Raw genomic sequence first — 23,506 nt, 5'->3', positions numbered from 1 at the left:
TAAATAATAGTAAAAAATTTTTTTCTTAATAAAATATATATATATATATATTTTTAAAGATTTTATTTGTTTATTTGACAGACAGAGATCACAAATAGATGGAGAGGCAGGCAGAGAGAGAGAGAGGGAAGCAGGCTCCCTGCTGAGCAGAGAGCCCGATGCGGGACTCGATCCCAGGACCCTGAGATCATGACCTGAGCCGAAGGCAGCGGCTTAACCCACTGAGCCACCCAGGTTCCCCTTAATAAAATATTTTTAAGCTAAGTTTACACAGCTCTAAAAAAGTGGCACTTCTTGAAATAATTTTAAATTTCCATAAAATTTTTAATTTACATTTGGTTTTTCCCTTTCAGCTTAGCTACAGATTTGTTGCAGTTGAGTGTTGCAAGTAAAATCTGTTGCTTTGGGGGTAAAAAAAAAAACCCAACAACTATATATTTGATAAATAATCTCAGCTGCAGAATAATGTTTCATTTACACCATTATTATGAAACCCTTACCTTGAAATTGATGGATAAACTTATTCTGTAGTGGTTTGGAGGTAGGTGGGCAAAGAGCAGACTTTTCCCAAAGAGGGTGTTTCCCCATCTCTACAATTTTTAGGGAACTGAGGAGAGAGTCCCAGGGAACACTACCCACAGCAGCATGGCAGGAACAATGAGTTTAATACGATTAATAGTAGAGTCCTTGCCACCTTCCATTTTCAGCAGCAGAAGAAAAACATATTCATGATATTTGGTGGCCTATTTTTGCCCAGTTGGTGTTTCCAAGCATCAGCATTTTATAGTTTGGATTTTCTTCTCTGTCAGCTCCCCTCCCCCAGTTTGATTCTTTGTTCTGGCCTTGAGGCACATCTTCTCAGACTAGCTATTAACAGAGCTCAGTTTGATTTTTTTTTTTTTCTTCTGCATTAGATTTTTCCTGATGCAGGCTTTGATAATGTGGATCCCACCAGTCACATTTTTCGTAAATTTTAGTGGAAAAATTAACCTCTCCCCCATCTGCATATTTAATATTTTGGGGACATGTCATTTAGTTTTTTTTAGTGTGACTTTTGTTTGTGTGATGGCCTGAAATCCAAATTATGAAAAGGCATAAGAATGTGCTTATTTTTGTTAAAGGTAAAAAATACAGTCCCAGGAAATCTGCTAGGACTGTTGGCTTTGCAGAATCTTGGTTTTAGATAAGTTAATTGCAGTTTTCTGGGTCCCATACTTTATAGTACTTTTTAATTATTTGTTTTTTAAAGTTCTATTTATTTATTTTTTAAGTTATCTTTATGTTCAGCATGGGGCTCAAACTCACAACCTGGAGATCAAGAGTCACATGGTCTTCTGACTGAGCCAACCAGATACCCTAGTGTATAATACTTTTTTTTAGCTTATCTACCCCTTGCAAGGTTCTGGTAGGCAAGCCAGTCATTGGTCTATATGATTTTCTCGGGACCACTATAGTCCAGCTCCACACTTTCTGGGAGGGGAAATTTTTGTAGATGATGTTTCTTTGGGATATAGGGAGTTACGGGGTACAGGTTAGCTTGGGTTAGCACTCAGGGTAGCTGTCATCAGCAGTGTAATACTTGTATTAATAGGGGTTCTCTTGCCAGCCTTCCACACTAGGCAGTAGTGCTTGTTTCCTGCTTATGGTACTAGGTACATTCTGACTCATAGCTTTTCCTACCCACCTCTCTTGTTCTGTAGGTACTAACCGTACCCAGCAACCTTTGTCCTTCCCCCGTAAAAAAGAGCAACAACAAAAGAATCATTTTTAAAATGAAACTTGAATTAAAACTAGGCCAGGAAACCTTGGGCTTTACAGAAGATCTGCCTGCTTTCCGCTCTTCACCTTTCTCTAATTAAATTAGATACCATAAAAGTTCAAGTAATGAAACATTGAATTTATTTATTTATTTATTCAAAACAGATTATTTATTTATTTATTTATTTAAACTTTATTTTATTTTTTCAGTGTTCCAGGATTCATTGTTTATGCACCATACTCAGTGCTCCATGTAATACGTGCCCTCCTTAATACCGACCACCAGGTTCACCCAACCCCTACCCGCTTCCCCTCCAAAACACTCAGTTTGTTTTTCAGAGTCCACAGTCTCTAGGTTTATCTCCTCCTCCAATTTTCCCCAACTCACTTCTCCTGTCCTTCTCCCAATGTCCTCTGTGTTATTCCTTATGCTCCACAAGTAAGTGAAACCATATGATAATTAACTCTCTCTGCTTGACTTATTTCACTCAGCATAATCTCCTCCAGTCCCATCCATGTTGATACAAAAGTTGAATATTCATCCTTTCCGATGTAGGCATAATATTCCATTGCATAGATGGACCATATCTTTATCCATCTTTATCCATTCATCTGTTGAAAGCCATCTTGGCTCTTTTCAGTTTGGCGACTGTGGCTGTTGCTTTCAGAAAGTGGTCGATTTTCTGTTTCTAGAATTGTTGCTCTTCTTCTCTTCAATCTCCTGTTGGATTTGTAGGTGTTTGCAATGGTTTGATAAGCTATCTAGCTGATCTCCTGCTACCTGATGTCGTCTCAGTCTGTTACTTCTCCACCATCTTGACTCCTCCCTTCCAAAAAGATTTTATTTATTTATTTGACAGACAGAGATCACAAGTAGGCAGAGAGGCAGGCAGGGGTGGAGGGTGGAAAGCAGTCTCCCTGCTGAGCAGAGAGCCCGATGTGGGGCTCCATCCCAGGACCCTGACATCCTGACCTGAGCCAAAGGCAGAGGCTTAACCCACTGAGCCACCCAGGCGCCCTAAACATCGAATTCATTTAAACACTAAAACTAATGATTGTATTTCTCTTATTTTTTATTTGGAGATACTTGGACATTCTTTTTTTTTTTTTTTTCTAGTATTTTATTTGACAGAGCGATCACAAGTAGGCAGAGAGGCAGGCAGAGAGAGGGATGGAAACAGGCTCCCTGCTGAGCAGAAAGCCTGATGCGGGGCTCCATCTTAGGACCCTGAGATCATGACCTGAGCTGAAGGCAAAGGCTTTTTTTTTTTTTTTTTTTAAAGATTTTATTTATCCATTTGGCAGATGGAGATCACAAGTAGGCAGAGAGAGAGAGAGAGGATGAAGCAAGCTCCCTGCAGAGCAGAGAGCCCAATGTGGGGCTTGATCCCAGGACCCTGGAATCATGACCTGAGCCGAAGGCAGAGGCTTTAACCCACTGAGCCACCCAGGTGCCCCATACTTGGACGTTCTTTTTTTAAGATTTTATTTATTTATTTGTCAGAGAGAGAGAGAGAGAGCGAGCACATAAGCAGGCAGAGTAGCAGGGAGAGGCAAAGAGAGAAGCAGGCTCCCCGCTGAGTACGGAGCCCGATGTGGGACTCGATCCCAGGATCCTGGGATCATGACCTGAGCCAAGGGCCGTGGCTTAACCTGCTGAGCCACCCAGGTACCCCCACACTTGGACATTCTTAAGTTAGATATCAGATTGTTGTTGGTTGACTAATAATAGTTTTAATTGATTTTTTAAAAGATTTTATTTATTTGAGAGAGAGAGAGAGAAATACTGAGAGAGAGCACATGAAGCAGGGGGTGTGTGGGAAGAGGGAGAGACAGGTTTCCTGGTGAGCAGGTAGCTCTATCCCAGGACTCTGGAATCACCCTGAGCCGAAGGCAGATGCTTAATGGACTGAGCCACCCAGATGTCCCTTAATTTATCGAACATTTATATATCAGGGAATGATAAGTTAAGCATTTTCACCTGATCTTCTCAAGGGCCTTGATAAATCTAAGGCTTAAAGAAGTTTTCAGGTTGGGTACTAGCTAGTAAATAAAAGCTGGGAGTTGAGTCTAGATCAGGTGGACTCCAGAGTGTCAGCTCTTAAACTGCTTGCTAATAAGTAGTCATATTATTTTGGTCTGGAAGATATATTCCAAGAATCAGCTTCCTTTTGACATGTTGTTTATAAGCTAGAGACTATATTGTAATTAGAAATAGATATATTAGTAGATGTAGTATTTCTTTTTTAGATTTTAATTGCATGGCATTTATACACTACCTGGATTTTTCTCCTATCCTTTCCTGAACCATGTATGATGAGTTTCCTTACCCTCAATCTTCTCACCTTTAAATTGGGTTTCAGGAATGCAGCAGACCCTTTACGTAATGCAGCTGGATTGTGGTTGGTTGTTACTAAATACTCCATGCGGATTGGCATGGTTGTGATACGGAACTTGTAAACACATCATTTTTTCTTGTACTCCTCCTTTCCAACAGACCTGCCAGTTCCAGCATGAACTTTAGGGTGTAGTTATGGCTGTTTTCTTGATATATAAACACCACTAGAATTAGTGGTAGATTAGATTGTTGCTTTATTGTTCTACTTGGAAGTTCAAAAGATGAAGGTGAATGTTTTATTGGCTCACCATCTTTGCTGCACCAGAGCCTGCTCCACATTCCTTCAAGTGCAGGAATGCTGTTTATATGTTCATGTATATTATTGTAGATTATTTCTGAAGAACTGCCCCTCCTTTTCCTCTCCCACTTAAAAATATTTCCTTTCTCCTTTTATTATTTAAAGATTTTATTTATTTATTTGACACACAGAGAGAGCATAAGCAGGGGGAACAGCAGGCAGATGGAGAGGGAGAAGCAGGCTCCCCGATGAGCAAGGAGCCTGATGTGGATGGAGCTTCGATCCCAGGACCTTAGGATCACGACCTGAGCTGAAGGCAGACAGTTAACCAACTGAGCCACCCAGGCGCCCTTAGAAATATTTCTTGTTGGTGATCCAAGTGCAGTCTTTCCTAGAGGGGAAGCAAACATCCGTGGCTTTTTCCCTCCTTTTTTCTTCCTTGCTTATTTGCTTTATCCGTTCATCCACCCATCTGGTAGATATTTATCTTTTGGACTCAGCTATTTAAGCATTAGCTTCTACCAGGATTGATCGATCTCTCTCTCTCTCTCTCTCTATGTGTGTGTGTGTGTGTGTGTGTGTGTTTTAAGATTTTATATACTTGAGAGAGAGCGAACCAGGTGGTGGAAGGGGCAGAGGGAGAGGGGGAGTAGGCTCCCCACTGAGCAGGGAGCCTGATGCAGGGCTCCATCCCAGGACCCTGAGATCACGACCTGAGCCGAAGGCAGAGGCTTAACTGACAGAGCCACCCAGGTGCCCCTTAACATTGTTTTTAGTTGTTATTTGTTGAGCATTCCTTTTGGACAGGTGGGAACACCCCAGATTCACATTACTTATTTGTTTGATTACTATTCAGGACTCTTGGGAGTTGGTTTCCTCAACTGCTGTTTTGTATTATCCATGTTTATCAATGGCGACAGGGTGTATTATATATGCTATACCTGACTTATAAGCAGAAACGGTATTACATGGCAAAATAAGGCATCACCACACATTCCTAGGAAGAGGCCTTGTACTTGATATAGCAGTTTTGTTTTTGCTTATCTCGTATGTCCAGAGAAGGGAACGGTGGGGAAGGTTAATTTGTGTGTGACTAGTACTACTACTTACATTAAGAAAGGGCAATAAAATTCAACACCCTCCTCCCCTTTTTTGTTGTTTTCAGGATTAGTATCCTTGCTGAACAGTGGAATCACAGACCAATAAAAATAAGCTTCTACTTGAACATCATTTGACTGGTTAGCCAGGTAATTCACTTTTACTTTGACTTGATCCTTTGTGATTTTCTGTCTCCCCCCTCTGAAGATCCTGACATTCCTTTTATGATTTAATCTTAAACTTGTGTCGTATTTCATGTTTTTCTCTTTTGTTTTTTAGTTTTGTTTGTTTATTTGAGAGAGAGAGTGGGCGGGGCAGAGGAAGAGAATCTTTAAGCAGACTCCCCACTAAGCGCAGAGCCCTGAGATCATGACCTGAGCGGAAACCAAGTCAGATGGTTAATTGACTGAGCCACCCAGGCACCCTCATGTTTTTCTCTTTTATAATGATAACATTAGTTGAATGACTGAATGGTCTTGAAATAAGTGAATATGTATCTATATTCATATATATGTGTGTATATATATATACAGACATAACTTTTTTGGGGAAGAAGGGAACTAACTATATGTTACAGTTTAATGTGACTTACTACCCTCCTACCCACTTCTCCCTTACGTGTGAATACTTTAATCTTTTTTTTTGTTTTTTTAAAGATTTATTTATTTATTTATTTAAGAGAGGGGGAGCAGCAGGCAGAGGGAGAGGGAGAAGCAGGCTCCCTGCTCGGCTCGATCCCAGGACTCTGGGATCATGACCTGAGCTGAAGGCAGACACATAACTGACTGAGCCACCCAGGCTCAGTGTTTATTCAGAATCTGAATCAATCCCATTTATTTTTTCTATTTCACCATGTGAAGACTAGTTTCCCTAGATTGCTTGTGCTGGCATATAATATCTCATATAATAACTCCTCTCCTAACTCCTGTTGCACCAGCATAGGAGAAATGAGAATAGAAAAAGTTGTCTGATACTCAGAAAACAGTTACCCTTTGCTTAGCTGAATTTCTTTTTGTTAATAGTACTGTCATTCTTCTGGTTAGCTCGGCTTGAAATCCAAATCATCTTTGAACTGCCCCCTTCCTGCCCCTTTGATAAATTAGTTATTTAGTAAACAGTCCTTATCTGGTTTTCTGTTTTCCTGTCTCCTGTATTTGTACCACTTTGTGCTAATACCTTAGTTTCCTAGGCCAAGATTCCATAGTTTCTTGCTTATATTTGTTCAAATGTCCCTTTATTCTCTCTTATCTACTGTTTCTAGCTCTTGAAGTGTTGCTTAGAAAATTTCCTTAAGTATGTCCCTTTTAATTAAGCCTCTGTTCTGCTCTAAGCTTTGTGTTTCCATTCCCTGGCTTACAGAAAAAAATACAAATTCTCTTCTCTGACATTTGAAGCAGTCCTCTATCAGGGAATCTGTTTAAACCTTTGGTTTCAGCTCTTGCTGTTTCCCTATAAAATCCTTCATTCAATTAATTGTGGGATATACATACCCATTATCTTCTGAACATAGTAGAAAACTATCTCCATGCTATTTATTAAAAAAAAAAAAAAAAAGAAACACTTCTTTATTGGGAGTCATTTCCGTTTATAGAAGTTATAAATATAGAGTATAAAAAAATCTAGATATCCTTAGCCAGATTCACCCACTTGCTTATCGTTTGCATCCTGTGTGCTCTCACTCTCCCCCTCTGTCTAGATGCATGCATAGTTCTTTTCTGAACTGAGGGCAAGTTACATATATTGAGCTGCTTTCTGCTAATACTTATGTATTCTCTAAGAATAGGGTCATTCTCTTATAAAGCTGTTGTACAGTTATCAGCTTCATAAATGGACTCTGACACAAATGTATGGTCTATCTTCCAGTTTGGTCAGTTGAACTAATAAAGTCTGTTAACAGCATTTCCTTTGCTTCCTGTACAGAATCCAGTCTAGGGTCATTTCATTTACTTCTCTTCAGTCTCCTTTTTCCCGGAATATTTCCATAGCCTTTGTCTTTTATGGCATTGACATTTTTGAAGGACATGGCCCATCCCCCCTTTAAATAGAATGTTCTTCATTTTAGGTTTCTCTGAAGTTTCCCTGTGATTAGTTTGGGGTTATGCATTCTTGGCTGGAATGTTGTGTAGGTGATGTGATCTCTTGAGAAAGATGTCCAACTTCTGGAGACACATGATTTCTTTTGTCTCCTTTTATGATGTTAATATTGATTATTTGGCCAAGATGTTGCCAGATTTCTCCACTGTATAGTTTATTTTCCTTCCATTCAATAAGCATTTGTGGGGAGACAATGCAGATACCATGGTTCTCATCACAGTTTGCTCTAGACTTAACATTCATTGATGATTCTTTTTTTTTTGTTTTAAGATTTTATTTATTTATTTGCCAGAGAGAGAGGGAGAGAGAGAGCGCGCGCAAGCGAGCACAGGCAGACAGAGTGGCAGCAGAGGCAGAGGGAGAAGCAGGCTCCCGGCCGAGCAAGGAGCCCAATGTAGGACTCGATCCCAGGATGCTGGGATCATGATCTGAGCCGAAGGCAGCTGCTTAACCAACTGAGCCACCCAGGCATCTCTCATTGATGATTCTTACCTGATTTTATTTTTCACTGGGTTGGCTCCAAATGGTTATTTTTTGATTCCAGCGTTCCCTTTATACTACAAGTCAGCCCTTGACATTATTCTGTAATCAAGAGCCCTATCAGTTTGGACTCATGAATTCCTAGGTTTTCAATTGATAAATTCATTACTCTGCCTAATTATTTTGATACTCCAGTCCTATGTTTAGAAAGTGGAAATCTTTTTTTTTTTTTTTAATATTTAAGTGCTTGGGGCGCCTGGGTGGCTCAGTGGGTTAAGCCTCTGCCTTCAGCTCGGGTCATGGTCTCAGGGTCCTGGCATCAAGCCCCACATCGGGCGCTCTGCTCAGTAGGGGAGCCTGCTTCCTCCTTTCTCTCTTTCTCTGCCTGTCTCTCTGCCTGCTTGTGATCTCTGTCTGTCGAATAAACAAAAATAAAATCTTAAAAAAAAAAAATATTTAAGCGCTAGAAAGTGGAGTTTTTTTTTTTTTTTTAAGATTTTATTTATTTATTTGACACACAGAGAGAGATGACAAGTAGGCAGAGAGGCAGGCAGAGAGGGGGAAGCAGGCTCCCTGCTGAGCAGAGAGCCCAGTGTGGGGCTGGATCCCAGGACCCTGAGATCATGACCTGAGCCGAAGGCAGAGGCTTTAACCCACTGAACCACCCAGGTGCCCCAGAAAGTGTAATTCTTTTTTTTTTTTTTTATCTTTTTTATTTTTTATTTATTATTTTTTAAAAATATATATTTTTAAGATTTTATTTATTTATTTGACAGGGAGAGATCACAAGCAGGTAGAGAGGCAGGCAGAGAGAAGGAGGGAGGAAGCACGCTCCCCACTGAGCAGAGAGCCTGATGCAGGGCTCCATCCCAGGACCCTGAGATCATGACCTGAGCTGAAGGCGAGGCTTTAACCCACTGAGCCACCCAGGTGCCCCAAAAGTGGAATTCTTAATCAGTGTTCCTATCCTTTTGAGGAAGAATAGTAGAGACTAGAATCCTGTGGGGGTGGGAGGTGTTCTCATTGCCCATGGGTTGACCCTTTCAGTGGACAGAGCTAGTAAAATGTGTGTGCTTAACACACATATGTGCATACACCAACATACTTGTACCTAAACACTTTTATAGCAACATGTGTATACATAGTTTAGAAATCAAGAGTTTATATCAGTATTCCAGCTTCACTCCCTGTCTACAGGGTTCTTTCTCTGCACTTACTGTTTCATATTTTTGTGTCCCTTTTTATGTTGTGAGAAACCGTGGCTCCCATCATTATCAGTGCATTTACTCATTTGCTCTATCTTATAATACATCTCAAAAAATTTCAGAGTCACTTTGCCCCATTTCACCACAATAAACTTAATTAAAGTGGAGAATTTATATGTAGTTCTTCACTGTTTTACAACCATCCTGCCCAAGTCTGAGAATGAATAAATAAATATTGTATTCTTAAATTACTTGAATCAGCCTTCTGTTGTTCCTTTCTTGCTTTCCCATTCCTCTTCATTTCCCACTCCAACTTTCTGCATAAGGTAGTTATAGTATTCATTTGAAATTAAATTAGGTTCATCTTTTTTTTTCAGGTTTTTTAAAAAAGATTGATTTATTTCAGAGAGCGTCTGCGCAGGCTTGTGTTTGAGCAAGGGAAGGGGCTCCTGGAAGTGGGGGTGGATGGTGGGTGGGGTGGGGGGAAGAGCAGAGGGAGAGGAAGAGAATCACAAGCAGACTCCTCACTGAGCGTAGAGTATGGAGCTTGATGTGTGGTTTGGTTTTCAACCCTGAGATCATGACCTGAGCCAAAACCAAGATTCGGATGCTTAACTGACTAAGCCACCAGTGTGCATCTCCCCCCAACTTTTGAAAAAGTGGGCTCCATGATGGAGCTGGGAGTTGGGAGCCCCAGCCTGGGGCTTGACCTCAAGACCCTGAGATCATGACCTGAGCTGAAATCCAGAGTCATTAGCTTAACTGACTGAGCTACCCAGGTGCTCCCAGTTTTTTTTTTTTTTTTTTTTTTTAATGCTCCTTCTTATTCTGATTGGCTTTATTTTGAAGTTGTAGAAAACAAATTCAAATTATACAAAAGATACACTTACCTTCTCTATCCTTTCCATTCCATTTCCTCCCTTTCTCATGGTAACCAGCCTTGCTATTCCTGAGCCCCTTTCTCATTGATTTTTTACATTGTTTACATTATGTGCATATACCATAGTTTACTGAAGGTGATATTTTATGTGTAGGTATTATTTAGGTTGTTTCCAGTATTTTGCAGTTAAAATAATGCTGCAGTGAATAACCTTATGAATGTATATTTTTATATTTGGGGAGTGTTCCTTCAGGATAAGTTCCTGGAAGTGAGGCTACTGTATTGAAGGGTAAGTGTGTGTGTCAGTTTTGTAGATATTGTCAAATCACATTCCATAAGGATTACACAATTTGGATTCCCACAAGCAATGTATGAGAATGACTGTGTGTTTAACCACAGTCATTCTGCAAAAGTTTTTTAGCTCAGCATAATATGTCTATTTTTTACATGTATGTACATTATTGCATGTATTGGTAATTGCTTTTTATTGCTGAGTAGTATTCCACTGTGTGACTAGTTCTCATTTTTGGCTACTATGAAGAATAAAGCCACTGTGAACATTCAGGTAGAAGTCACTGTGTAGATTTTCCCCTCCTGAGTAAATACCCAGGAGTGCAGTTGCAGGGTCTTATGTTAGGTGTATGCTTATCTTTTTTATTTTATTATTTATTATTATTATTTTTAAAGATTTCATTTATTTATTTGACAGAGAGAGATCACAAGTAGGCAGAGAGGCAGGCAGAGAGAGAGAGAGAGGGAAGCAGGCTCCCCACTGAGCAGAGAGCCCAATGTGGGGCTTGATCCCAGGACCCTGATATCATGACCTGGGCTGAAGGCAGGGGCTTAACTCACTGAGCCACTCAGATGCCCTGCTTATCTTTTTATTAAAAAAATTTTTTTTGTTTCAATTTTTAAATACTAGTTAGTTAGAAAACTTAGTATTTATTTGTTTCAATTTTTAATTTAAATTCTGGTTAGTATAGATATTTTTTTAATTTTTTTAAAATTTATTTTTTCAGGTTCCAAGAGTCATTGTTTATGCATCACACCAGTGCTCCATGTAGTACCTGCCCTCCTTAATGCCCACTACCAGACTCACCTTTCCCGCCACTGTCCTCCCCTCCAAAACCCTCAGTGTTTCTGACTCCACAGTCTCTCATGCTTCATCTCCCCCTCGGATTTTCCCCTGTTCACTTTTCCTTTCCTTCTCCTAAAGTCCTCCATGTTATTCCTTATGCTCCACAAGTAAGTGAAACCATATGATAATTGACTCTCTCTGCCTGACTTATTTCACTTGGTTTAATCTCCAGTCTCGTCCATGTTGATACAAAAGTTGTGAATTCATCCTTTTTGATGGAGGCATAATATTCCTTTGTATCTATGGACCATATCTTCTTTAGCCATTCATCTGCTGAAGGGCATCTTGGCTCTTTCCCTAGTTTGGCAGTTGTGGCCATTGCTGCTATGAACATTGGGGTATGGCTATTCTTTTCCCTGCATCTGTATATTTGGGGGTAAATACCCAGTAGTGCAATTGTAGGGTCATAGGGTAGCTCTATTTTTAATTTTTTTTTTAAACATTTTATTTATTTATTTGACAGAGAGAGAGAGATCACAAATAGGCAGAGCAGTAGGCAGAGCGGGGGAAGCAGGCTCCCCGCTGAACAGAGAGATTGCTGTGGGGCTTGATCCTAGGACCTTGAGACCATGACCCGAGCCAAAGGCAGACACTTAGCCAGTGAGCCACCCAGGTACCCCAAAGATTTTTTTTTATTTGACACAGAGAGACAGCCAGAGAGGGAACACAAACAGGGGGAGTGGGAGAGTGAGAAGCAGGCTTCCTGCTGAGCAGGGAGCCCAATGTGGGACTCTGTCCCGGGACCCTGGGATCATGACCTGAGCTGAAGGCAGGTACTTAGTGACTGAGCCACCCAGGTTAGTGCTTTTTTTATGTACTAAGAGATTTTTGCTTATCTGTAGGTTATGAAGCTCTTCTCTTGTGTTTTCTTATAGAAGTTTTACACCTTTGACTTTATATTGGGTCTCTGATCCATTTTGATTTAATTTTTGTGTATGATGTAAAGAAAAGATTGAGGATCAGTTTTTTTTTAAATTTAAATTTTTTGGTAAGATTTTATTTATTTGACAGAGATCGCAAGTAGACAGAGAGGCAGGCAGAGAGAGAGGAGGAAGCAGGCTCCCTGCTGAGCAGAGAGCCTGATGCAGGGCTCGATCCCAGGACCCTGAGATTATGACCTGAGCTGAAGGCAGAGGCTTTAGCCCACTGAGCCACCCAGGCACCCCTGAGGATCAGTTTTTAAAATGTGGATATTGCATTCCAGAACTATCTGTTGACAAGACTCTTCTTTTTCCATTGCATTGTCTTGCCAACTTAATCAACTGACTGTGTACATCAGAATCTCTTGTCTTTTTTCTGTTCCATTGATTTATTATATATCAGTCTTGTGCCCACCATCATTGTCCTGATTACTAAAGCTTTTATAGTAAGGTTTGAGAGTAAGTAGTATGAACTTTTCAGCTTTTTTCCTTGTCATGATTGCTTTGGCTTATCTGAGGCTTTTGTAGTTTGATAAAAATTTCAGAATCAGTTTGTCAGTCCCTGCAGTTCTTCAGTTGCTCTGAGAAACTGGCCTGCAGAATCTAGCTCTCTGGGACGTCCTAAACTATGGTCATTATCTTGTCAGTTCAAGGTTGCTGGGCTCTTTTGGGGTTCCTTATTTTTGTGCTGTGCTGTAGAAATTGCTATTTGGCCAAAAGCCTGATTAGTAGTAGGATTCATGTTGTTGCCTCTTCGCCCCCTAAATGTTTTCCTAATCTTGGGGACCACAGTTTGTCACTTCCTGTTCTCTGATACCTGAATATAGTTTGTTGTTATAATTTGTCCTGTTCACTGTAGGATAGAGTTTGTTACTTTCTTGGATTAAAGAGAAGTCCCACAATTGATTCTTGAGTTCATTTAAAAAAAAAAAAAAAGGCTCTCCTCATGTTTTGGTGGATTGACAATTTAAAAAAATCTTTTATTTTTTTATTTTTTAAATATTTTATTTATTTATTTGACAGAGAGAGAGAGATCACAAGTAGGCAGAGAGGCAGGCAGAGAGAGAGAGAGAGAGAGGAGGAAGCAGGCTCCCTGCTGAGCAGAGAGCCCGATGCCGGACTCGATCCCGGGACCCCGAGATCATGACCTGAGCCGAAGGCAGCAGCTTAACCCACTGAGCCACCCAGGTTAGTATAGGTGCCAAAATACGTGTTTGTTAACCATAAAATCTTCTTTGAGCATTTAAAAAAAAGATTTATTTTAGAGAGAGTACATGAGTGTGTGAATGGGGGAAGGTGCTGAGGGAGAGAATCTTCAAACAGATTTTCTGGTGAGTGTGGAGCCAGATGTGGGGCTCCACACCACAACCCATGAAATCACCACTGAGCCAAAGCAAGAGTTGGATGCTCAACTGACTCAACTACCCAGGCGCCTTGAGCACTTTTTTTTTCTTTTTTTTTTAAAGTAAGGTCTAGGCCCAAAGTAGGACTTGAACGCATGACCCTGATGAGATCAAGAGTTGCATATTCTACTGACCGAGCCAGCCAGGCGCCCTTGGGCATATCTTATTGAACAACTTTTGAGGCTAGAGGATTAATTTTTGTCCAAAATTTTTCCTAAGGAATATAGGATTGATCTTTTAAACTCTCTTACTTGTTTTTGTATTTTGAGACTAGGAAACCAATCCGGACTCTCTGTACCAGGTTTCACATTGGAGTACCTATAAACTTGGGTGAAGTCATCTCTTTTCCAGGTTCTCTAAATGTACTAAGTCTGTGGCCTGTTGGGCCTAACCTTCCTTCTACCTTTGAGTCCTTGGTTCCTATAAGCCAAGAATAAGTACCAGGCTCATAGGCATTAACTTAAATAAATTGCAGTCTTAGTTTGTTAATGGTGGGCTTTTCATGCCTGATTAATTGAAAATGATTCTCAATTATGGCCTTCAAGATACGGCCTCAGTTGTCCAATTACCCTGGTAAAATGATTGACAGATTTTTACTAAACCTATGCTGTTAACATTATTGACATGAGAAATAGATAAAGTTTTTATTTACTTACTTGTTTTTAAAGATTTTATTTATTTATCTGGCAGAGACATAGTGAGAGAGGAAACACAAGCAGGGGAATGGGAGAGGGAGAAGCAGGCTTCCTGCTGAGCAGGGAGCCCAGTGTGGGGCTCAATCTCAGTACCCCGGGCTCATGACCTGAACCGAAGGCAGACACTTAATGACTGAGTTACCCAGGTGCCCCAGTTTTATTTTTTTAATACACACACTTCTGAAATTTAAAGTATTTTTAGTAAGAGTAATTTGTTAAATTGAGGGCTAGAGATGAAAAAGAAAAAGGGGCTTCCTCATTTACCCATCAGAAAAGAAATAATAATATTCTAAAAGAATAGTTAAATTTCCCCCTTCTCTGGTTTATTCAGTCCTATGTAATTCTGTTTTGTGTAATCTTTTTCTGTAATCTGCTCTAAAGAAGTTACCTCCTTCAGGTATATAAAGAGACCTAACACAGTTTGAATTAGTCTCTAGTATAGTTGTAAAATTGTATGTTACTGGAGCTTAGTATAAGTCTATCAACCAGAGTCTATTTCCTAAAATACAAGGATTTAAAGGTACTTTGTATAGTCTTTTTTTTTTTTTTTTTAAGATTTTATTTATTTATTTGATAGAGAGAGAGCACAAGTCGGGAAGGAGGCAGAGGGAGAAGCCGGCTCTCCATTGAGCAAGGAGCCCAATGTGGTCTCCATCCCAGGACCCTGGGATCATGACCTAAGTCAGAGGCAGGCACTTAACCGACTCAGCCACCCAGGCGCCCCTCTGTAGTCTTTTCCGTGAGAATCTTGGACTTCAATGCAAGTATCAGAAAGAAACAGAGCCACCCATTTGGCAAAAGACATTTCTGATGCTTTTCATTCATCTTTAGATAGGAGTTTTCATTAGCTGCCCTTTCATCAGCTGGCCTGAAGGGATAGATAACCTTTTATTTACTGAAGTATTTGTGGCTAATTGTATCAACTTTTTTCTCTGAATGTCTTTATTTCATATAATTTTTGAAAGACTGGATTACTAGATATAAAATTATAGGTTAACAATTTTTATTTCAGCACTTTTTCTAATCTATCCCAAATGTGTTTATTGGGATGGTTTCCCATTCATCTTGATTCAGGTGCTTTTAAGTGCTGCTTCCGTCTGAAGGTACATCCTTTTGTTAGCCTTGCTTTTCCTCCTGTAGACTGGCTGGCAAAGGACCGTGGCATAGCCAGCACACAAAGCTACTGTTTGTGCATGGCTGAGGATTTCGGTGATCATATAGCATTCTGGGCACTTACTTCACTTCCAGGAAGTAGGAATTTGGGCTCTGCACCAGGTGCTGCTGCTTGTGCTTCTGCTCTTTCCTCAGGGATAGAAGTCCTCATGTTCTAGGGAGGAGATAGTCACCACTGGAAAGTAGTTCAGCACTATGAAGATGTTGTTGTTCCATTTTCTTGTTGTTTCTGAAAAAAATCACTTTTATCCTTGTTCCTTTGTATGTATGTTCCTTTTTCCTGTGGCTACTTTCATGATTTTCTCTTAGTTTTTAAGCAGTTTGTGCTGTATTCAGGTCTAATTTTCTTTGTATTTGTTTTCTTTGGGATTCTTTGTGCTCCTTCAATGTATAGTTTGGTGTTTTCACCAAGTTTGGGGAAGTTTTGGCCTTTATTACGGCAAATATTTTATTCTTTTCCTCCATTATGATTTCTGTGACTACAGTTACATGTTTGTTGATCATTTCATACTTCTTACATATACTTAAGGCTCTGTCCATTTTTCTGCAAGTTTTTTCTTTCCTTTAGGTTTAGTTACATTTTTCTGTCATTTCTGATCTGAGTAATATCAAAAAATAAAATGCTTGTATTTCTCATCTTGTTCTTAAAACCCATGGCGGAAAGGGCCTTAAGAAAAGCTAATGGAAAGGGGCGCCTGGGTGGCTCAGTGGGTTAAGCCGCTGCCTTCGGCTCAGGTCGTGATCTCAGGGTCCTGGGATCGAGTCCCGCATCGGGCTCTCTGCTCAGCGGGGAGCCTGCTTCCTTCTCTCTCTCTCTCTGCCTACTTGTGATCTCTCTCTGTCAAATAAATAAATAAATAAAATCTTAAAAAAAAAAAAAAAAAAAAAAGAAAAGCTAATGGAAACTAATTTGTGGTGTCATTGAATTAGAATATAAGTCTTGACTCTGCAAATTTCAGACCATTTTCTTTCTGTAATTTGTGAACATTTATCCTGTAATAAGTTGCTATCTTGTTAAATGTTCATGTTGCTGTGTATAGGAGAAGGGGTAGTGGTAGGGGATCTTAGTTAATTTTTTGCAATATTACAATGTTTAAGTTCTTATTTGATTTAAAAAATGATTTTCAGTGAAAGAATTTAGGTATCACTGAAGTCAGTAATACCTTAAGAACTAATCTTTTAGTTGACATTCTACAGCAGTTAAAATATGTCTATGGTTATTCAACAGAAATTCATCTTTAACCACAGAAGTTTTCAAATCACGAGTTTTTGGACTCTCAGGCTGTGATATCATTCATGGTGTTGGAAGTTAACTCTTTGAAGTACAGTCTCTTACCAATCTCTTTTACTTCATGAAAATTTCTTAAATCAGTATTTGTGTTACCTTAATTAAAACGAGAGCATTATGTAGTTGGATAAAGGAATGAAAATATATTGCTAAGGTCAGGATAATTATTAAGTACCTTTATATCACATTTTATTAACATTTTAGTTTGTTTTTTTTTTTTTAAGATTTTATTTATTTATTTGACAGAGAGAGAGAGAGACAGGGTGAGAGGGAGCAGGGAGAGTGTAAGAGGGAGAAGCTGAGCAGGGAACTTGATGCGGGGCTCGATCTTAGGACCCTGGGATCATGACTGAGCCACCCAGGTGCCCCATCATTTTAGTTTCTAAAATGTTCTGTCATAGGGATACCTGGGGTGGCTCATAGGCTTAACCTGGGATCGAGCCCAGCATGGGGCTCTCTGCTCAACAGGAAGCCTGCCCCCCCCCCGCCCCCCGCCTGCCTTTCTGCCTACTTGGGATATCTGTCTGTCAAAGAAATAAATAAAATCTTTAAAAAAAAGTTCTATCATAGCCTTCTAGAGAATTTGATATTCAAAAGGTGTATGAATGGCATTCAGAATTGTAAGGACTGTATCTCTGTCCTTCAGTTTAGTTTGAAATTAAGCTACTAAAGTTTAAAGATAACTTTTAATTAAAAGTTCTGCTTTTATTATGCTTTATAATTAAAATGAATCAAGCTCACGGACATCTTGTAAAGCAGCTATTACTGAAGGACCAAATAATTTAAGGAAATTACTTCTCGGTTTATATTTTATATATATAGAAAACTGACATTTGTTAATTTTATCAGTTGCCTGCCTAGATATATCATGCCTTAAATTTAAATCTAGAAAATACAGTCTGTCAGTGGTGGTGGTGGTGGTCTTAGCGTGAGAACTAGGGTGGTGGTAGTCTCAGTTTGACATCAGTTTTCTCATTACGATCAATTTGTTTGTTTTACAGAACATCACAGGTTCTTTCCAGCTTAAGTTTCTATGATTGATGGATCTAGTTCCTCATTACAGAGCCTTTTAGTTATCCTGCTAACTGCTTCTTGGCCTCTAACTGTAAATGCATGCTGATTGCTTAGATTAGGAGATGAAAGTATTGGTAAGGTAAAGGTGCTTAAACTATTTTTTAAAGGTGGTGGATAGGGATGGGTCAAGAATCTGCAGTCATTGGTGATGACCTGGTAAGGGCTATTACTTATTTATTTATTTTGAAAGATTTATTTATATTACAGAGAAAAAGAGAGTGTGCCAGCGTGTGTGCACACAAGCAGGGGCTGCAGAGGGAGGAGAGAGAATCTGAAGCAGATGCTGTGCTGATCGTGAGCCCACGGCGGGGCTCGGTCTCATGACCCCAAGATCACGACCTGAGCTGAAACCAAGAGTCAGTCACTCAACTGACTGTGCTACCCAGGCATCCCTAAGGGCCATCATTCTTAACTGTTTTCTTTTTGTTAAAGGACTAGTTGGAATTTCTAGTTAATGTGACTAGAAAACAGTAACTTCTTACTGGAAACTTAAGCTGAGCCATTGAAAGACAATTGTTAAAACAGCTGTAGGCAGTGCAGTAACACTCAGATTTCATGAAGAAAGGAGTAAACTATTTATTTTGGTTGAAATGGTTAGGAGCTTGGACTCTGATGTTGGAAAGACTCGGATTTAATTTATCGTTCCATCACTTACTAGATGTGTGACTTTGGTTGAGTTATTTTAGCTCCCATATCTCTTTTCTCATGTTAAAGAGGGATAGATTTGAACTTGACTTTTATCTGTTCTGCATATCAGAGGGTGGAAATAGGGGTTAAAATGAGAGTAATAAATGGAACGCCCTCAACACAGTATCTGGCTCAAATATTAAATATATATTCACTTAACATTTTTAACTTAACAGTGTTTTTTTTTTTTTTTTAAAGATTTTATTTATTTATTTGTCAGAGAGAGAGAGGGAGAGAGAGCGAGCACAGGCAGACAGAATGGCAGCTAAGCAGGGTCGGGCCTGGTTAGTACTTGGATGGGAGGCAGACAGAATGGCAGGCAGAGGGAGAAGCAGGCTCCCTGCTGAGCAAGGAGCCTGATGTGGGACTCCATCCCAGGATGCTGGGATCATGACCTGAGCTGAAGGCAGCTGCTTAACCAACTGAGCTACCCAGGCGTCCCTTAACAGTGTTTTTTAATTTAACATAAAGTTACGCAGTATTTTATATAAATAGAGTATATGTTACATGTGTTTTGAAGTGTACTTCAGAAAACATCTTTGAACCTACTGCTTAAGAACTGGAAAGTTGTTGGGGCGCCTGGGTGGCACAGTGGGTTAAAGCTTCTGCCTTCGGCTCATGTCATGATCCCAGGGTTGTGGGATCGAGCCCTGCATCGGGCTCTCTGCTCAGTGGGGAGCCTGCTTCCTCCTCTATCTCTGCCTACTTGTAATCTCTGTCAAATAAATAAATAAAATCTTCAAAAAAAAAAAAAAAAAGAACTGGAAAATTATTAGGAATACCAGCTCCCTGTGTGTCTCCATGTTGCTTGCTCTTCTGCTTCTGTCCCAGGTAACAGATACCATAATTCACTTGCTTTTTAAAACTTAAGAAAACAAACAAAACCCCCCCTACATGTGTGTGTTCATGAACCATGTTTAGTTTTTATTTTTAGCTTTACAAAAAATTGAATGTAATATACTTTATTTTATTTTACTTTTTGAAGATTTATTTATTTGGAGAGTGAGAGTGCATGCTGGGTGGGGGGATGGAGGGAGAGAATCTCTAGTCAACTTCCCCTGAGCTTAGAGTCTGACTTGGGACTCCATCTTATGACTCTGAGACCACAACCCCCTGCTGAAATCAAGACTCAGTTGCTCAACTGACTGAGCTACCCAGGTGCCTCTAATGTACTTGCTTTTTTTTTTTTTTTTTTTTTTTTTTTAAGATTTATTTTATTTTATTTTATTTGACAGAGAGAGATCACAGGTAGGCAGAGAGGCTGGCAGAGAGAGAGAGAGGGAAGCAGGCTCCCTGCCGAGCAGAGAGCCCGATGCGGGACTCGATCCCAGGACTCTGAGATCATGACCTGAGCCGAAGGCAGCGGCTTAACCCACTGAGCCACCCAGGCGCCCCTAATGTACTTGCTTTAAAAAAAAAAAAACACAACTTGATTGCTTGTAATATTCAACCATGTTGTGTATAATTTATTTTTGCTATTACTATATTGTATTTTTTTGTACGGCTTTATTTTTTAAATTTGGGATTGATGGTGATACAGTGTCCTCTGGTTTTTGATGTATGAATGAAATTTCAAAGAACATTTTTGTGTGTTTTGTTGCAAGATTACTTTTATTGCCCTAAAGTTTTTAAATATAAACTTGATTTTAACTGCCAATGTACTAAATTTGCATTTCCTGTAGAACTTCTTTAGAAAAACTAAACTTTCTTATTGAAATAGCCCTCTTTTATTAGCAAATTTATTTTACCTTATACTAGTCATTTATTATTTATCACAGGATTAGCAATAAGCACTGCCATTTTGCTACGTAACTTTAAGTACTTGATTTTAAAAGAAAATTTAAGTATAGTTTACATTCAATAAAATTCACCAGCCTTAAATTTATAATTTGCTGAGTTTTGACAGGTGTAACCATTATCTCAATCATGACCTAAGACACTCTTACCATCCCCTGAAGTTCTTTTGTCCTTCTGTGCCATCAGTCCACTCCACTGATAGCTGGCGGCCCCTGGTCTGCTTTAAGTTATTAGTTTTGCCTTTTCTGAATTTCATATAATTGTATTCCCCTTATGTATATAATGTATTGTTTATAGTTGTTCCATTGTCCTTGGATATTTTGTTCTTTTTCTTTTTTCTCTTTGGCTTTCAGTTTTAGAAACTTATATTGATCTTTAAGCTCACTGATTTTTTTTTCTTCCTCAGCTGTGTCCTGTCAACTGATGAGCCCATCAAAGGCATTCATTTCTGTTAATGTTTTTGATTTCTAATATTCCCATTTGCTTCTTTCTCATAGTTTCCGTCTCTCTGCTTATATTAGTCATCTGTTCTTGCTTGTTTTCCACTTTTTCCATTAAAGTACTTAGTATGTTAATCATAATTAAAATCCCACAGTTGGTTTCCAGTGTTTTTTTTTTTTTTTTTTTTTTTTTTAAATATTTTTAAAGAACCTGGCTTCTTTCCTGTTTACTAGCAAATTTTAGAGGCTTCTGAGGATATGTCATCAAAATCTGCCTTCACCTGGGATGCCTGGGTGGCTCATTGTCAGGCACCTGCCTTATGGCTCAGGTCATGATCCCAGCATCCTGGGATAGAGACCTGCATTGGTCTCCCTGCTCAGCGGGGAGCCTGCTTCTCCCTCTGCTTGTGTTCCTTCTCTGGCTATCTCTCTCTGTCAAATAAATAAATAAAATCTTAAAAAAAAAAGATTTTATATATCTATTTGACAGAGAGTCAGGGAGAGGGGGAACAGAAGCAGAGGGAGTGGGAGAGGGAGAAGTAGGCTTCCCGCTGAGCCGGGAGCCTGATGCAGGGCTCGATCCCATGACTGTGGGATCATGACTTGAGCTGAAGGCAGATGCTTAACGACTGAGCCACCCAGATGCCCCCATGTCAAAGACTTTAAAAATTAATTGAAAGTCATATCCAGACCTGTCTGCACTCTATTTGTCTGTTAAGTGTTTATGAGATGCTTATGGTCATCTTGCGGTAGTACATCCAGAAAATTTGCTCTTAAGCATGTAACATCCATTTAAAAAATTACCCAGAAAGCCATAATTTTGGTGGATCTACTGTTTTAGGGTAATGAAGTGCTGTGGTTGTAAGTGGGAAAACAAAAGTTATTTTACTTTAGATAATCTGATCACATGTAGTCCCTCACCCCCTTCTTATTTTTTTTCTTTAGGTTTTTTACTTTTAAGAGTTTCCTTCTGTGGAGAGAATATTATGTTTAAATTGTGGAGATTATATGATGATATGTAGGAGAATATTAATGCATTTATAATGTAAAAACTTACACATTTTAGCGATGTCTGTGTGGCTCAGCTGGTTAAATATCTGCCTTTGCTCAGGTCAGATCTCAGGGTCCTGGGATTGAGTCCCATGTCAGGCTCCCTGCTCAGCAGGGAGTCTGCTTCTCCCTCTCCCTCTGCCCTTCCATCCCTGCTGGTTCCCTTTCTCTCAAACAAACACACAAACAAATAAATATTTTTAATAAATAAAACCTTAAACATTTAAATTTACTGTTTATCAAACAGCAACTTTAAAAAGCAACTTTTTTGAGCATAGGTTCTATACTATACAGAGATTCTTTTTTTTTTTTTTTAATTATTTATGTATTTGTCAGAAAGAGAGCGAGAGGGAGAGAACACAAGCAGGGGGAGTGGCAGGCTGAGACTCAATTCCAGGACCTTGGGATCATGACCGGAATCAAAGGCAGATGTTTAACTGACTGAACCATTCAGGCACTCCAATAGTTGTGTTTTTGTTATTAAATCCAAAGACTGAATGTTAAGCTGGTTTGCTTTAGATGAGACTTTTAAAATACGTAGAGAAAATTATTAAAATTGTAAGATCCGGGACTCCTGTGTGGCTCAGTGGGTTGAGCCTTTGCCTTTGGCTCAGGTCATGATCTCAGGGTCCGGGGATCAAGTCCTGAATCAGACTCTATGCTCAGCGGGGAGCCTGCTAATCACCCCCCCCCTGCCCTGCCTACTTGTGATCTCTGTCTGTCAAATAAATAAATAAAATCTTTAAAAAACAAAATTGTAAGATCCGTCTTTGACACGAACAATCACTGTTTTCTGCTCTTGGTGAAAATGGATGGAGATGAGGTTTTAGTAGTTGTTTACAGTCAAGGCTCATAAAAAGGGCAGTTTTACTGCATTTAGAAAATACAGACATAGAAATTTGTCACATCAGTAATAACATAGCTCTTGTAGTACTTAATTTTGTAACTTAATTAAGAAATATAATTGACCTAGTATCATCAATCTAAAAAGTGACCTGCTGTACAAATAGTCCAGTTTATACCACTGTTACAGATGGCCCTATCATATGCCAAACTCTCAGATTACTTTCTTATGATTCTTTGTTTCCAAAACCTATTTTAATAAGAATGTTTTAGAATCTGTGCAATATTTAACATATAAAGCCTGCATTATTTTGAAGTTGATATTGAAAACCTTTAAACTTCTGACCTTGAGTAGAATTTGCTATGTTTAACCATTACATGCAGCTGCTGGATTCAAAATTGCCTTTTCTGGGTCTCTGCTTTGTGAAAAATAGTGTGTATTGGACACGAGTGCATGGCAGCTGACATTTATCAAGGATAACAGGAGCCTTACTCATTTTCACATTTTAAAGTAACTTTGAAAGCTTTGCATGTGCACACATGCTCAACATATGTTCCTAAGATTTAAATATATTTTTCATCATGTATCAATGAAACCAAGTTTCAGTCTTTAATGAGCTTACACTGTGTGATGTGTGAGCACACAGACATCTAAAGATCAGTGTAGGATATTTACCTCACTTTCGTAGAATTTTATTTTTCATAGTTTAAAAGTATTACAAGTATAAATGTACCTACTTGTATGCTGGGTAGCGCTCTTGTTACGTAATGTGTTATTTGGCATTTCTTTCATTACCGTACTATAAAATTTGGCCCTGATGTAGAAAATTAGTTATAGAAATTACTT

General features: G+C 39.2%; 1 protein-coding gene across 5 annotated transcripts in view; it reads left to right on the top strand.

Annotated features, from left to right (window-relative positions):
• Positions 1-23,506, top strand: part of NCOA3 (nuclear receptor coactivator 3) — a 137,806-nt gene that overhangs the window by 64,476 nt on the left and 49,824 nt on the right. For 3 of the 5 annotated variants that reach the window (XM_059132919.1, XM_059132915.1, XM_059132916.1), the window contains exon 2: positions 5,560-5,641. The exons of the other annotated variants lie outside the window; for them this stretch is intronic. The gene's annotated coding sequence lies outside the window, so the exon portion shown is untranslated. The remainder of the gene's footprint in view (positions 1-5,559; positions 5,642-23,506) is intronic. 5 annotated transcript variants of the gene reach the window in all.

The sequence above is a fragment of the Mustela lutreola genome, chromosome 9 (genome assembly GCF_030435805.1).
Source record: "Mustela lutreola isolate mMusLut2 chromosome 9, mMusLut2.pri, whole genome shotgun sequence".
In the NCBI taxonomy this organism is placed as follows: domain Eukaryota; kingdom Metazoa; phylum Chordata; class Mammalia; order Carnivora; family Mustelidae; genus Mustela; species Mustela lutreola.
Note: the sequence above shows the minus strand (reverse complement) of the source record. Positions and strands in the feature narration are given on the sequence as shown.